Source organism: Panthera pardus, unplaced genomic scaffold, assembly GCF_024362965.1.
Source record: "Panthera pardus isolate Hobbes unplaced genomic scaffold, ASM2436296v1 HiC_scaffold_17, whole genome shotgun sequence".
In the NCBI taxonomy this organism is placed as follows: Eukaryota; Metazoa; Chordata; class Mammalia; order Carnivora; family Felidae; genus Panthera; species Panthera pardus.
Genome location: NW_026526732.1, coordinates 29,671,862 through 29,688,936, shown reverse-complemented (window position 1 = coordinate 29,688,936; position 17,075 = coordinate 29,671,862). Strand labels below are relative to the sequence as shown.

At 39.4% G+C, this 17,075-nt stretch overlaps 1 protein-coding gene across 10 annotated transcripts in view; it reads right to left on the bottom strand.

Annotated features, from left to right (window-relative positions):
- AHI1 (Abelson helper integration site 1) overlaps positions 1-6,744 on the bottom strand; it is a 208,127-nt gene extending 201,383 nt beyond the window's left edge. For 5 of the 10 annotated variants that reach the window (XR_008422886.1, XR_008422887.1, XM_053904463.1 and 2 more), the window contains exon 1: positions 2,833-3,016. The gene's annotated coding sequence lies outside the window, so the exon portion shown is untranslated. Of the gene's footprint in view, positions 1-2,404; positions 2,484-2,832; positions 3,017-6,632 lie in introns of those variants that run through there. The other 5 variants (XM_053904458.1, XM_053904459.1, XM_053904460.1 and 2 more) reach the window with 5 other exon arrangements.
- Positions 6,745-17,075: the final 10,331 nt, after the last annotated feature.

Genomic DNA, 17,075 nt, shown 5'->3' with positions numbered 1-17,075 from the left:
TTACGATTGTAACAGATATTTCCTACCGGGACAACACTCAGGTGAGCTTGGTGGGGCATGTTGAGCTGGGGCACTAACCAGCTACAAACACTGGCTCCACTGTCAGATCCCTAGATTCAAATCCCAGTTCCACCTGCCAGTAAATTAATCTCTGGACCTCAACTTCCTAATCGTTCGAAAGGGAATCATAACTGTAAATTACTCACAAGGTTTTTGTAAAAATGAAATAAGAATATGCATGTAAAATACTTAGCATAATGCCTAGAACACGGCAAGCCCTTTGAAAATGACAGCTATTAGCACTGTATATATAAATCTGTGTTTGTGTATGTATAATCAGATTTTTTGGTAGGTAACAGAATATAGTAATCCAGCAAGGAGAGCCAGGCTGAAGATTTGAGCAGGTTGTGAAGAGTGTCCACGGGATCTGCAGTCTGGAAGTCACGTGTTTGCAAAAATGTTTGTGAATGGGCAGAAATCCGGCAGCCATAGGTGGAGGGATGAATGGAAGGTGAGACCTATAGAAACGTGTGGATAATTATTTCTATAATTCTGCTTCCAACTGTCTTCCCCCACCCCCAAAAGGCAGTGACATGAGGCAGTAGCTTTGAGAGACAAAAAGACTGTGGAAAGTTTTTACTTTTTTTTCTTAAGATTGTTTCCATGTTTCCATCACCCTATCCTTTTAAAAATAAATAAATAAGTTATCCTCCACGTCGCAAGCAGAGGAATTTTCTAAACTACAAATATGATGGCATCATTTCTGTTTAAATATCTTCACTAGATTCTGAGGCACCTAGGTGGCTCACTCAGTTGAGCCTCCAACTTCAGCTCAGGTCATGGTCTCGTGGTTCGTGAGTTCGGCCCCGCATCTGTGCTGACAGTTCAGAGCCTGGAGCCTGCTTCAGATTCTGTGTCTCCCTCTCTCTCTGCCCCTTCCCCACTCGTGCTGTCTCTCTCTAAAAAAAAATAAACATTACAAAATTTTTTTTTAAATCTCTTCACTAGATTCCAATCACCCACTGGAAAAAATAGTAAGTCCTTACCACCGGGGTTCAAGGCTACTTATAAGATGACTCCCTGCCCTTTTTTTTTTTTTAAACCTCTCTTTCTCCAGCCACATTTCCATACACATTTTGAACTTTAGCCATGTGCAACTACTTACAAGCCTTCAAACATGCCAAACTCCTTCTTGCCTTTGTACCATTACATGTACACCTCTCTCTCCTAAGAAATGACCTTCTTCTTTTGTCTAGGAAACTTCCTAACTATCCTTTAACACTAAATGCAAATGGTATCTTTTCTGGGAGCTCTCTAACCTAAAGGGGCAGTTAAATACTTCTCTGTGATCCCACAGTGCTTTGAGCTTTATACCTCCCTCTCTACCTCAGCCCTTTATTTCCACCTTGGTAAAACGTTCTATGACCCAGGAAATTAAAATGGCACCTACTTTATTGTAAGGAGAAAAGGAAATAGTGAAAAGCAAAGTGATCAGCACAGTGGCTGACACATTGTAGGTGCTCAATAAAATTATGTCTATTATTACAGTACTAAAAGTAATTGTGCCATAAATAAAATACATCAAGTGAATTACAAGTTCACATTATTTACTATCAGTAGTACAATGTATAGTTGCATAGACACTAATATTACTTAATATAGCATATACATAACAGAAATAATCACCTCCAAACATTAATGTGTTTGAATGAATGACTGATATTTGATTAGTAACATCACTGGAAAAAATTAAGGGACAAATTTAAAATGGTATCTCTGGCCCTCATATATACCATTATTTTAAAGCTTCTCCCTCACAAATCCCTTTATAGGAGCTGCTAAGAAATACTAAATTTTGCTATTTATATATGAGATGCAGTACATTTCATCTCATATTTCCTTTTCTCTAAACATCTGATTATTGGCCAATACATGTGTAAAAACCATGGGGAGAAGAAGCAGAGGCTTGAATAATTTACCCTTTAACTGAATTTCATAGCACAGGAAAAAAAAAAGAATCCAAAAAAAAACCCTGTATGCATAATTCAACTAATAAATGAAGATAGCCTGCATAAATAAACAAGATAAACAAATAAACCAAGTACGGTTTTAAAAAACGTTTGGTATTTGGATTTTTCAGATATTTTTTAAAAACTTCCCAGAGTTCTCACAACGAGCAATCTTCCTCCTGAAAGCCCAATCAGTAACAGCAATAGTTAAAGCAACAGGTGAGAAAATTGTTAGCATCCTTTTCTCAAAACGTGAAAGCCATATACCCCAGTGAGTAGATGTTCTCACAGTAATGCTGAAATGCAGCACAACCATTGGTAGCGATTCTAAAGAGTGTACTTTTCACATATATATCAAAACGACCCTTTTCTTATAAACGTAACACACTGATCACCTTTTCTCAGATGTAATCAAGGCATTTCACCGGTTCGAGACTCAGCACCAAGCTGACACCCTAAAAGGAAACAGACACCCTAAAAGGAAATAAACATCCTTAGTGCGCATCTGACTTAAATGCTTTTAAGCCAGAATCCGGAGTAGGAAAGCCAAAGATTGCATTCCCTTCACGCTGGATCAGGACACCACACTGGGCGGGCCCGGGATGGGAGCCCTGGGAAGGGAACGGGAAAGTACTTAGAGGTATTCATCAGAAACTACATCCCAAGGCTCCGCGGCACTTGGCGGGTCAGCCTGCGGTGGCGCAGTGTCGCCCCCGCGCTCTCGGACTCAAGCAGTCCCCGAGTCGCGGCCCCCGGAGAAGGCCGAGGCAGGCCCAGGGCCCGGCCCGGGCTCCCGCCACCAGCAGGCCTGCAGCGTACTCACAGAGAACTGAGCTCAGAGCGGCCGACGGCCCGTTCCCCCCGGGCGGACACTGGGACGGTGCGAAGCTGCCTACCGCGCCGGGCGGGGCGGGGCGGGGCAGTCACGGGACGCCCCCGCAGCCACCCAGCAACCAGCCAGCCACTCCGGCTCAGAGAGCCGACTAGGTGCCGCAGTGCGGGCAGCGCGCCGCCTGCTGACGTCAGCGCCTGCCTACGCCGCCGTTCCCACGACAACCGCTGCGGCCCGAGCTCCGGGACTGGACCGCTGCCCAACTTAGACTCTGGTCCGCGGCCCCGCCCCCGCGCCGCCTACGCCGGGGCCCCGAGCTGCTGCAATGCGGCGCCTGTGGAGGCGGTGCGCGCGCGCGCCGGCCCGCGGGCCTTCAGACTACGGCCGGGCACGCGCTCCGGTGATCGCGCGCCGGACTCCTCGTGCCCGTGCGGAAAGCGCGAGGCCGCGGCCCTCCGAAGAGAAAGAAATGCCCGGCCGAGAAGCCCTCAGGGGCCCAGGGAAGGGTCTGAACCCATTTGGTCGTCACGCCTGAAAAAGCGTTTTGTCCCTCAAAACCGTAGCCATCGCTGGAGCAAAACGAGAGGGGGCAGGGATAGACAGGGAGGCAGTCGTGGAGCCCTCCAAGGCGAGAAGCGTGAATGAGGGAAAGCAACAGGCACGTCACCGCCCTAGCGATCGCGCCCACAAAATGAAACATCCTTTTAAGCGTGGAGAATAGAATTGTGCTACAGACCAGATATTAAGGAAACAAATTTCCATGATTCGTCTGGCGCGGTGTTATGTCGCCATGTGTTTAAAGCAGAACAAAAAGAAAACCCTCCTCTTTTTCCACGCCAAGTGCCCCCTCCCACTTTCTAATTTCTGCCAGGGGCGCCATTTTTAGCTCCCGGTCACCAGGGATGGAAAAATACTAGCCAGGCCCCTCCCCAGCTCTTGAATTTTTTGCAGTTTGTAGTCATGCTCTATGCTATAACCTGTTGCTTAGTTTGTAAAGTGAGAGTGTTATGCATATTTCTTTGGAGGCCAGCTTTTCCATTTATATTAGAACCACCACACTTTACAAAGCACATATTTGTTTCTCCCAAATGCTGTGAGAAGGCAGTGAAAAAAATTCCCATCTGAGGCATCTCAAAATGAACTGTTCAACTTTCTATTGAAAACCTATTACCCTCGGGGCGCCTAGGTGGCTCAGTTGGTTGAGCTTCCGACTATGGCTCAGGTCATGATCTCGCAGCTCTTGAGTTCAAGGCCCACATCAGGCTCTGTGCTGACAGCTTGGAGCCTGCAGCCTGCTTCAGATTCTGTCTCCCTCTCTCTCTGCCCTCACCCACTCGTATTCGTCTCTGTCTCTCTCAAAATAAATAAACACCAATAAATAAATAAGTAAATAAAATCTATTACCCTTTCTGGATTTCTATCTTGGTTTCAACCACCACTATCCTCCCAGTTTTCCAAATACCTGCAGAGCATCCTAAATGCCTCTTACACCAAATTATGTCCTCTCTGCTTTTTTAACACTCCCAGTGTATAGCCTATCCATCCTGACTCCCACTGCTTTGTGCCAGCCTTCATCACTTCTCACTGAGATTATTGTGGGATGGCGTCTTTACCAGTCCCCCGACTCCAGTTTTGATTCCAGATCGCCATCCTCCATACTGCTACCAGAATGATCTCACTAAAATTATAAATGTGATAATGCCACTGTCCTGAAAATTCTTCAAGGACTATCTGGAGGAGAAAATGTAGTCGCTTAACTTAAACTATAAGACACTCTGTTTGCCTGACTAGTTTCCTCTCTCATTGCCTTCTTTCAATGTTACGCTTCAGCAATATTGAATTCATGTGTACCATGCAAAACAATCCATACTCTCATGTCCCCATTCTTGCACATATTGTCTTCTCTCCCTGAAAAATCTCTTCTTGTAAACTCCTACTCCCCCACATCTCACCCCAAATGTTGTCCATACTTTGAATCCACTTAGCTATTTTTTCCCCTAGCTCCCTCTGCTAAAGAGATGTAAGGAACAATGATACCTTAGAAGCAATGAGCACATAGTGCCTAGATCTTGGTTTTTAAACACCATTCTCTATTTAAAGGAACTAGAGCCTCTTGGGGAAATGGCTTATTCAGAACAGGAGCAAGGGAAGTATAACACGAGCCTGGAAAATTTTTTTACACCAGAAATTAAAGAGTTTTTACAGAATAATGGAACATATGAAAGGGACTCAGAAACCAGCTTGAAGGAGCCCCCCATCAGCAACATCTGGGGCAATCTGAGCACCACTTTAATATTAATAGATTATGATCTGCTGAATAAAATAGGAATACTTGAGTCTATACTGAAATAAGTACATGAATATTTTTAAATGGGCATAAAGAAACGTCCTTTCTTATCTTTGATCGCCAACTAATAAATGTAGAAGGAATGATGTAGGTAGATATATCATCATTTGGCAACTATTATAGTAAAAACTGATTCAGCCAAGAATCATCAATGTATGCTAATACCAGAGGGTGAGAATTTTAAGAGGAACATTATAGTCTTAAAGTATCTTCTGACCAAATACTAATTACAAAGGGAAAAATAGGAACTTGACAGTACAGAAATCTGGCACCGGTGACCAACGTTACTATCCCCAGTAATAGGACAGATCAGCATTGTAAGCCACCTGGTAAAGACACTTAGAACACACTTTTGTGATATTCCTGCCAAAAATGTACAACCTGAATCTAATCGTGAGGGAAGATCAGACAACCACAAATTGAGGAACATTTTACAAAATCATAGGTCTTTACTATCCAAAAGTTTGTCAAGGTCATGAAAGACAAAAGAACTAAAGAACTTTTTCAGGTTGTAGGGGACTGAAGAGGCATGACAACTAAGTGGAACATAAGATTCTGTATTGTATCCTTTTTCTGTAAGGATATTATTGGGACAATTGACAAAATTTGAATGGGATCTGTGGACTAGATAGTATTTTAACAATGTTAATTTCCTGATTTTGATGACTACAGTCTGGTAATATAGGAGATACTTTGTTTCTAGAAAATGCACACTGAATTATTTAAAAGGAATGAAGCTTCATATCTGTAACTTACTCAAATGGTTCAGAAAAAAGTATATATAAGTAAAATATGAGTATGTGTAGAGACAGAGAAGGATAAAGCAAATGTAATATGTCAACAATTGGAAGATTTGGGCAAAGATAGAAGTTCTTTGTACTATTCCTGCAATATTTTCTGTACGTTTGAAAGTATCTTAAAATAAAAAATGTTGTAAAGGTACTGAGATTTCTGGCTTAGGTAACTGGATGGAAAATGGCTAATTAACAGTGGAAAGGCAGGAAGAGCAGGTATAAAGGAAAAGATAGTTTCAGTGGGATATATCCAGTAGGCAATTGAATATATAGTAAATATAAAAATGAGCCCCATTCAAACTGGAGAAAGCAGATATGTTGCTTTCCCTCCTTAGCTCAGAGTACCAGACTGAGTACCTACTGGTACTAGGAGAGGCAAGCAATCAAGAGTAGTAGCGCTCATAATAAAATTGGCCAACTATTCATGAAATAGATTTAGGGTATTCAAAACATTTAAATAAATATAAAATAGCAAATTTATTGAATAAGACCTAAGTATGGCTGATAGACAAAATGTTTATCCCCTCTACAAAATATCCATTAACCAATCAAAAGAGATGTTGGCGTTACTGCCTGTGCTGCATTGCTAGGTCTACCATACAAAGTACCATAGACTGGTTGGCCTAAGCAACAGAAATTTATTTCCTCACAATTCTGGAGGTTAGAAGTCCAAGATCAAGATGTTGGCAGGGTTAGTTTCTTCAGAGGACTCTCTCCTACCTCGTCCTTTTGTCTTCCCATAGTCTTCCCTCTGTACCTGAGTCCTAATCTTCTCTTAGAAGGACGTCAGTTATATTGGATTAGGGCCCACCCTAATGACCTAATTTCAGTGTAATTACTTCTTTAAAAATCCTATGTCTAAATATAGTGACATTCTGAAGTGCTAGGGTTTAGGATTTCAACGGATGCATTTTGGGGGCAAAAATTCAGCCTGCAACACTGCGGGTGTTATTGTGCTGGAAGTACAACGGAATGCAAAGATGGGACCTGTTTGGATTCTCATTCAGAACAAACTGTCTAGATAAAGATGTTTCAGGCAATCAGAGATTTTTCAGTATGGGCTGAGTTTGAGATGATATTAAGGAATTTTTATGTCTTTATAAAGGAAATAATGACAGTGTAGTTATGTAAGAATAAGCTGTTCTTAAGTCAATAGAATAGAATGACAAGATGTCTAAAATTTGCTTTAAAATATTCCAGAAAAAAAAAACAGGTAAGGGAAAGATAACACATATATACCTAAATTTTGATGGTCATTGAAGCTGGCTGGTAGGTACCTGGTATTTTATTATACTTTTTCTTTGTGTGTTTGGAAATTTTTGTAATACGCAGTCAAAACAAAAGTAGGAAAACTCATAGAGAATTTGAAAGACATAGAACCACAGAGAAAAAGGAAAAAATATTCTGTACTACTTCTTAAAGAGAATCCCAGTTAGCTTTTTAAGGCAATTTTGTTTTCAGTCTGCTTTCCATGCATATTTTAATTTTGGTCATATTGTATATAATATGCTTATTTCTGTTTTTTGAATTAACATTATGTTATACTTTCATTTCCATACTATTGTATATGCCATGTAAACTTCATTAAAATTTTTAAGCTTGTTAACAATGTTTGTGTGTACTCATAGTAACAATTCAAACAATCATCCAGACATTTATAATGCAGAAACTGAAACCCTGTCATATGATAATCACTGGTAATAGTCTTTTATACCTTACTCCTTTCCTTCATGTATATACTAAATATACTAAGTTTAAAAAAAAAAAAACAAAAAACTTCATACTATCAACTTTGTCCTGATGCCTTGTTTAGTCTTTACCATGTATCACCATCCTAGAAGACTTTTTTTAAATGTCAGTAACATGCATCTATACATTCATTTTAATGGCTTCATACTCTATCAGTTTTATTCCAGTGTTTCCTTATCAATTATAATAAGAATGCCAAATATAATGGTTTTTTTGAATTAAAAGAGCTTTCATATAAGAGTCTCACATTATCACTAAATTTATTCCTCAGTATTTTATATATGTTTGGTATTATTTTGAATTCATTAACTTCTCTCGCTTCATTTGCTAACTGGTGATTGCACATTTTCCTACTTTTCCTCTTTTCTAGGTCTCTTTTGCTAGTTTTTGTTTATTTCCTTAACCTCTTGGTATTGGAATATCCCAGAACTAACCTCTTGAACCTTTTCTCTATCCACATGTACTCACTTGGTGATCTCTTCCAGTCTCTATAGTCCCCTGGTCATACAGTCTACTTCCACACATGTCTCCCTAGCCCATTCCTCTCTCCTGAACTTCAGACTCATACATCCAACTGCATACTGAATATCTCCACTTAGATGTCTAATGCACATGTCACGCTTACTAAACTCCTAATCACCACTTGAATATCAATGCCTCCCTTGAGGCTTTCTCCATTTTGTGTAATGGTAACTCCATTTTTTTTTTCTAGTTACTGACGCTAAACATCAAACACCTTGGAGTACTCTTGACTTTTCTCATTTTATTATACCCCATATACAAACAATCAGATTAATATTGATTTGAACCCAAATCCCACATAAGAGAGGCTATATTTATAATTTGGAAGGGAAAGTTTTCTTCTACTCAAACTTTAGCCCAGACCAGCCTCCTGGTCTTCCTTTGTTGGTGTAGTCTCTTGAGGGTCACAGTTTTAGTCAAAGGTCTTAATGCCCACACTGAACAAGAGCTCATATTCTATGTTTTGGTAGGCCAATCCACTCTGGGACTACATTTAGGGAATCAGCAAATACCTCTAGTGTAGGATTACCTGTGAGTAGTTCCTGCTTACCATTTTGTTTCACTTTTTTTTCCTCTTTGGGCCTCTGAGAAACTTCCTTTGCTTTTCAGAGAGTTCAGTGAGGCAATTTGGTTGGCATTTCTAGCTGATTTTCAGAATTTTTTTTTTTTCTGCCAAGTATCTCTTTGACATATTGGGTAAAAAAGGATTCCTTCTCTCTCAACTCTTAATACATATTACAGGGTATGTATGGGTTAATAGTGATTGCCTTGTAATAGTGATTGCCATTCAAATTCAGCAATTAGATTAGATTAATTACTGAAATAATTGAGCTTTCTTTATAAACTTTCTGTGAAGAGACTTGCTAATAAAACTTGGTGAGCCCGTAGATGTGGGTTAGGTCAGAATTCATGGAACTTCCCACAATGTATAAAGCTATTTATAGATTTATTTTATATATATGAATATTGTTTTGTTAGGAAAAGTGTTTTGATTTAGGTCTCATAAGGCCTCATGAATAACAGGAACTGCAGCAGAGATAAAGGAAAACAACAAAAATTCATCAAATGCTCAATTTAGGTCTCTCAAGCAATGAACACTAGATGGCAGCAAATCAACATTTGTCATTACCAGGGCCTGAAAGATCCCAGTTTAAAGACCTGGCCTTATTACATCTTATTATGCATCCATTTGTAATCCAAACCATTTAATTTACTGATGTTTAATCTACTAATTTGAATTTATAATAGTAAGATATATTTGACACCTGGACTGAAAAATGTAGTTTCTTGATTAATAAATATAGTATACAGAATGGTGCCCGTACCATCAGAAGTCTGTCCAGCAACACTTCCAAGAATCCACTCTCTCAAGACCACTCTCTACACAGCTCATCTTTTGTCTATGATGTGAGGTCCTGTGGTTGGACAAAAGGTACATGTCAGACACTCATTCCTATTCCTGTGTTGTAAGCCTCTTGTGCCTATTAATGCTTAAATTTTCATCTTATCATTCAAATGATATCTGTTTATTAGATTGAGAACTAGCTTCACGTTTCTTACAAAGTGTGAAAATAGAGGCTTCCCAAGCTTTATGATGAGTAATTACCAGGCCTTCTTCTCTAGGGACTCAGGTTAGATATTTCTACCATGAGTGAGAAGGGACTTTACTTGTTTTCACATTTAAGGTTATCTTTGTATAATCAGCATGTCAAATTAAAAAATATGTAATTTGGGTGTATAATTTAGCTTCGTGAGCCCATTTTTTCTCTCCATACCTGAGATAATTTATAATTTTATGTCTTTTGAAATGTTTAGAATAAATTATTATTAACGGAAGACATTAATAATACAGAAAGAAGGGGAAAATGACAAGGAAGTGGTTCACCACTTCCTTCTCCAAGTGCTGGTCCGAAGAGTACAGTAATTCGCAATTCCCGTTTCTCTGCAGTTTTGCTATCCAGGGTTTCATTTACCCGCTGCACCCAGGGTTTGGAGGCAGATGATCCTCCTTAGGAGAATCAGCAGAAGGTCAATAGTACCCTAGCTCTATGTCACAATGTCATTTGCCTCCTGTCATCTCTGCCCATAAGCATTTTATCATCTCACATTATCACAAAAAGGGTGAGTACAGTACAACAAATATTTGGAGAGATCACAGTCACATAGCTTTTATTACAGTATAATTGTTCTATATTATTGTTCACTACTGCTGTTAATCTCTTAGTGTGCCTAAGTTATAACCTAAACTTTTTCATAGGTGTGTATGTATAGGAAAAAACAGTACATACTGGGTTTGGTACTAGCTGCAGCTTCAGGCATCCCCGGGGGGGGGGGGGGGTGGGGGTGGGAGGAGGGCCTTGGAACGTATTCTCCTTGGATAAAGGAGGACTACTAAATCCCCTTAAGCAGGGGCGCCTGGGTGATTTAGTTGGTTGATTGTCAGACTTCAGCTCAGGTCACGATCTCACAGTTTGTGAGTTCCAGCTCCACATTGGGCCCTGCACTGACAGCCTGGAGCCTGCTCCAGATTTTGTGTCTCCCTCTCTCTCTGCCCCCCCCCCCCCCCCCCCCCGCTCATGCCCTGTCTCTCAAAAATAAATAAAAACATAAAAAAAAAATCTTTTTTAAAGCCCTTTAAACAGTTTCTGGTTTTGTTTCTTCTGATGTTTACCTCCGTATCTCTTAACATTATTGCTAAATTCATCAGTTTTAAGTATTGCCTTAATACACTGCTAAAGGAGATGAATGAACTCATTTGTATCACCTTCTATATTCCTTCCCCATCTTTTCCCAATAAAGTCATGTGAGGAGGCAGCAGACTACAGTAGAGAAGAGCACACTCTGGAATCCCATTTCTGCCCCTTACAAGCTGTGTGAACTTAGGCAAGTGAATCTGTCCCTCTGAATCCTCTTCCTCATCTGTAAAATGGGGATAATAATAGTCCTTCCTCAGAGGATTATTATGAGGATAAATGGGTCAAAATACACCTAAAGCACTAACCAAGTGTTGATATTACTATATTTAATTTCTCTCCTGGTTATTTTTTAAGTTTAAGTAATATACTTACCCCTTCATTTTTGGTCAACTACATATCATATCTCTTGTCACTCTACTTTTTAAGATAAAGATATTGGCAACCTTACCCTTCTTTTACTCTCTCCCCCCTTTCCACACCTCCATCTCACCTCCAAGTATTTTCCATCTTTTAACTAGTTCTATTTTCTGGGAGATTTTCTCAATTTGATCCTCTAAGCATCTACGGAAAATTTTACTTTAGCAATCTGAGAGTTTTACCTAATCATTAGTTTTACAGGATTTTAAAGATTCAAACTCGTCTTGACTATTGTGTTAGTCAGGATCCGGTCAGGGAACAAAAATTACCACACCGATACTTTGAATAGAGCAAATAACTGTGAACTAAGTACATTGTGTCCATTGAGAAAAGGAGGCAAAAGTGAAAACACAGGCCTTTTGAGAGTCTCAGAATTGCAGTTCGCAGAGCACAGATTCTGAAGTAACCAAAGTGTCCAGCTCATACAGGGGAAGTAAGGGGTTTTTATGAGAAGGAAGGGATGATTACATGATTTTGATAAAGAAGAGGGGAAAAAAAAACCCACAACCTGCTAATTTGGTGCTGACCAGTTGAGCCGCTTTTGATTACTATCTAATTAATTATTTTATTGGTGCTATCAAACAAAACTATTCCTGATATGTATTAATTAATTTTTCTGTCCTCAGAAAGTTCATATCAATGGTTTTATGGCTCAAATGCAGTTGTTCTGTTGGATTTATGAGCAACAGCTTGTATAACAATAACCACTATGGCTCAGTTCGAAAGTTCATCAGTTGGAAGGAAAAATGGAACTTGAAAATGGAGCCTCTCATGGCCAGAAACTGTATACGATTCCACAGTTGTGAACTAAGTAAAAGACGTATTTACCAAAAGGGGTGAAAGGGAACTCGAAGGTATATAGAGGTAGTAACTGCGGAGAACAGCTACTACTCCAAGGTTGAGGGCAAGGAGAATAAGGAAGGAACTTGGAATCTCCGAAGAAGTGGCCCTGAAGGGGGAAGATTCAGACACTGACCGGTGGGTGTGGTTGGAGCACTGGAGCACCCAACCCTTCTGCTAAGGTTAGCAAAGGCAGGACCTCTGCTAGACCCTGAAAGAAAAAGAAAGGGGGGCCAATACCTCCTCTTCCACTGACCTCGTGGTGGCTCCTCAGTGCCCTCTATTGGCAGAGGCTGCATCCTGCCAGCGAGCCAAGGCTGAAGGTTACCTGCAGAGCACACTTTCAGTATCACCATGGAAAAAAGGGATGAGTTTGGAGCGGAGAGGCGCTAAAGTACTCACTGGCATGCTTCTCTGAGTCTATTCAGCAAATAGGCTGCCTTCCCTTTCCTGGTTCTCTCCTGTTCCTTGAATTATTTCAACTTTTTCTATACTTCTCTCCTCCCCATTTCCCTGTTTATCTCTGGCCTTTCTTTATTTTGAGGTTCCTTCCTTATTTTTTTATTTATTAAAAATAACACAATGAAAAGCTGATTGAGAGCTCCAAGGTTGTAGGCTGGGCTTGCCAGCTGATTAACCTTGCTTTAGGATGTTTGGTTGGGGAACAGCCATGTCAGCTGCCCCACTTCTCTTGACAGTGCAGTTTCTATTGAGAAGGATCCCTCCCTTTTCTTTTATTTCCTTTTCTGCTAGAGTGGTGAATACCTGGCTTCTGCATATCCTGCTTATTGGGATGAAAAGTAGTATGAGGGACAATTATAACTTATACTCACTTTCTTTTTTTTGTTAATGTATATTTATTTTTGAAGGAGAGGTGGGGAGGGGCAGAAAGAGAGGACGACACAGAATCTGAAGCAGGCTCCAGGCTCTGAGCTGTCAGCACACAGCCCCACACGGGGCTCGAACCCACGAAACGCAAAATCGTGACCTGAGCTGAAGTTGGACGGGTAACTGTTTGAGCCACCCAGGCGCCCCAATTTATACTCACTTTCAATTAATTCCCCCATTTAACTCTACATTCCATCCCTTGCTTCCAATTAGTGTTTTCTGAGCTTCTCTTTATTTCTGCAAGGCCAAATTTCCCAGTTTCTTTAGAAGCCACTTGCATTAATTTCCAGCAGTTATTATAACAAATTTAAGTCACTAGGGAGCTTAAAACAGCGAGAATTTATTTCACAGCTCTGGAGGCCAGAACTCCAAAACTAAAGCGTTGGCAGGGCCACACTCCCTCCAGAGGCTCTGGGGAGAATCTGTGCTTGGGGTGTCCAGCTTCTGGTGGCTGTTGGCACTCCTTGGCTTGTAACCACATCATTCCAGTCTCTGCTTCCATCTTCACAGGGCTTTCTCTTCTGTCTGTGTAATCTCCCTCTTATAAGGACTTTTGTCATTGGATTTAAGACTTAGCTAGAAAATCAAGAATCTCCTTATTTCCTTATCACAAGATCCTTAATTACATGCAAAGATCCCTTTTCCAAATAAGTAACATTTACAGGTTCTGGGGATTAGGACATGGACATATATTTTGGGAGACCACCATTCAACTCACTATCCTACTCTCCTAACTGCTATTCTCTTTAAGGAATTGATAGCAGTTCAAAAAAAAAAAAAAAAAAAAAAAAAACCAATAAAAAAAGTGGGGGGGGGGGGCGCCTGGGTGGCTCAGATGGTTAAGTGTCTGACTTGAGCTCAGGTCATGATGTCACAGTTTGTGGGCTCAAGCCCCGCATCCGGCTCTGTGCTGACAGCTCGGAACCTGGAGCCTGCTTTGGATTCTGCGTCTCCCTCTATCTCTGTCCCTCCCCCACTCATATTCTGTGTGTCCCTCTCTCTCAAAAATGAATAAACATATAAAAAATTAGAAAAAATAAATTGATGGCATTTCTTTTCTGCTGATGGTCTACTTTCTGTTCTCTTTATTGAGTTTGTGTATATACTCACATATATTATAGGTATGTATACACACATATATGTATGTGTGGTGGTGTGTGTTTTCTTTATAACCATTTTCTAGGTTATTGAAAAGAGGAAGAGATATATGTGTGTGGTCAATTCACATCTTGACTTTAGCATATATAATTTATTTCAGAAGAAGTTTTACTAGGTAGTATCTGAATAAAACAAATTAAGCTAAATCTGGGAATATACAAACCAAATAAACCAAGTTATTAAAAAAGTTCAATTGATAGTTTGTTTCTCTCTCTGTTTCCCTCTTTTTCTCTGCTTCTTAATCTTTTTCAACTTCTTGCATCATGACTTCCCAAATATTCAAACATTTCATATTTCCAATAAGCCTTCAGCAGTTTATCTAACACTTTGTATTTAAGATAGGAACCAAATAATAGAAAGGAGATGTTATTACTTGATGCAAAGCTATTAAGAAATTTTGCCGGTCTTTTACCTTTTCAAATATTTTCAGTTCTTCCTCATGATTATGACTGCAATATTCTTTCTGACTAGTAATGGCAGCAGGTGTCATATATGCTTCCCACTTCTCCAATCTTGCTATTGGCCAGGATCACTAATGGCCATATCATTCCTTCTCAATAAGCCTGGACACAGATCCAGAATTGCTTTCAACTTATCCACGCAGTTATTACTAATTTATTGGTGCTGGCATGTATGTTGTAAATTGTTTGCTATCTCTCTACCTTAAGAATCTCATGACTTCAAGGCATCTGGGTGACTCAGTTGGTTAAGCATCTGGCTCTTGAGTTTGACTCAGGTCCTGATCTCATGGTTCGTGAGTTTGAGCCCTATGTCTGGCTCCATGCTAATTGTGCAGAACCTGCTTGGGATTCTCTCTCTCTCTTTCTCTTTACCCCTGCCCTGCTCATTCTATTTTTCTCAAAATAAATTTTGAAAAATCTCATGAGTTCAACATATTGTATCACTGTAGACTTCCAATGTTATCATTTTGATATATCTTCTGCTATAACCAATCAATTAAAAGATTGGGGGTCAAAAGGCTTGAGTTCTAGTTCTATATTAATTACTTGTGTTAAATTAGATAAATTATTTATCCTTATAGATCTCAGTTTTCTCACTTGAGCAATAAAACAATTGGACTATGATAATTTCTAAGATACTTCCTAGCTCTGAAATCTTTTAATATCAAATACCCATATAGAGATTTTTTACTTAAATGGTCTATCATTACCTGAAACGCAACATTTTAAAAATTTTAATTCAATGCCTTAAAAACATCTTTGCCTCTTAGATTCTGTATTTTTGGTAATTTACACTCTAATCTCAAAATCTTTTATTTAACTTTTGATTCTTCTCTTTCCTTTACCTTTTATATTTTATCCATTACCAAGCCTTGTAAATTCTTCCTCAGAAGAACCTTTGCATTATCCATTACTTTGTATAACAGCTGTCACTAGTCTGAGGCAGACTAAGAATCTATGTTCCCAATAAACTTGACCTTTTTAACTTTCAGTTCACTTTATATAACCTTATAAATTCAATATTCTTATTTATTTTCACAAGCAATCTCCTACTCAAAATCTTTTGTGATTTTTCCCCTGCTAGTATGATAAAATCAGAATTTCTTAGTCTGTAACTCAAAATCTTCCATATTCTGCCTATGATTTAATCCCGTTAACCTGAAACAAGATACCCCTAAATTGTCTGTTGCATGCATGATCTGTTATCATTCAGGACCAATTTTCTCAGTATAAATGTTCAAGAAAGAGAATTTGATTGGTTTAGCACAGCCTCTAGGTCTGTTGTCCACCTCCAGTTTAAATCATGGTAACTGGGAACCTCAAGGACTATTAGTGAAGAAAGAGCCTTCTCTTAAAAGAAAATAGGATAGTATCTCTAGTGAACCGTTGGAGCTAAAGATTATGCAACTCCAAAACCTGAAACTATAGGAAATCCAAAGTTTAAATAAAACATTTAAATCAAACACAGATCATTTAGTTTTCTGAAGCCTTTTTTCCTTTTCAAGCTTCTATCACTGAGCATAGTCTGATGGTCAGACAACTTGAAGTAATGCCAGAAGTTATATGCTCATGCTCTAGAACTAGACAAACATGAATTTGAAACGCATTTCCTACATTAGTTATCTAACCTTAACCTAAGTATATTACAGTTTACTCATATGTAAAATGATATAATAATTCCTAAGATTTGTGAATACTTGCTGTATTTCAGGCACTGGAGTATTTTTCATATAGTAATTAATCGTCGCAGTTCCATTAAGTAGGTTGTAGTTTACAGATAAGGAAACTAAGGTGCAGGAAAGCTGAGCACTTTGCCCATGATGGCTACTAAATAGACGGAAATACAATGTTTGAATTTAGAAGACTGTGTTCCAGAATCTGGATTTTTAGTCATTACACAATGCTAGTGCCTGACAAATAGAGCTTTATAACTCTTAACCTTTATTATATCAATTGCTATTGATTTTATGTACTAAAGATCCATTCCATTCGTTCCATATCTACTCCCATTACTTCTACCTGGATGATACAGAAGCCCCTTAGGGCAGAACATCTCATCTTTCTTCAATCCATCCTCCTCACAGTTTTCCAAGGCTCTTTAGCATTTCACTTCCCTGATCAGAATTTTTCAATGGTTTGCCTCAAATACTCGATATATATGGCCTAGAGTGAGCCACATATATCAGCCCCACCATTACTCTCCTATCCCCTGACCAGAAACACTATATGTAGTTCTTGAAGATGTCAGTTTCTCCAATATTTAAAGTAGAAACATGTCATATCAGTCATAATTTTGTATATTATTTTCTCTGGCTGGAACACTATCATCCACTTTGTCCATCTGTCAAAGTCCCATTTCCCT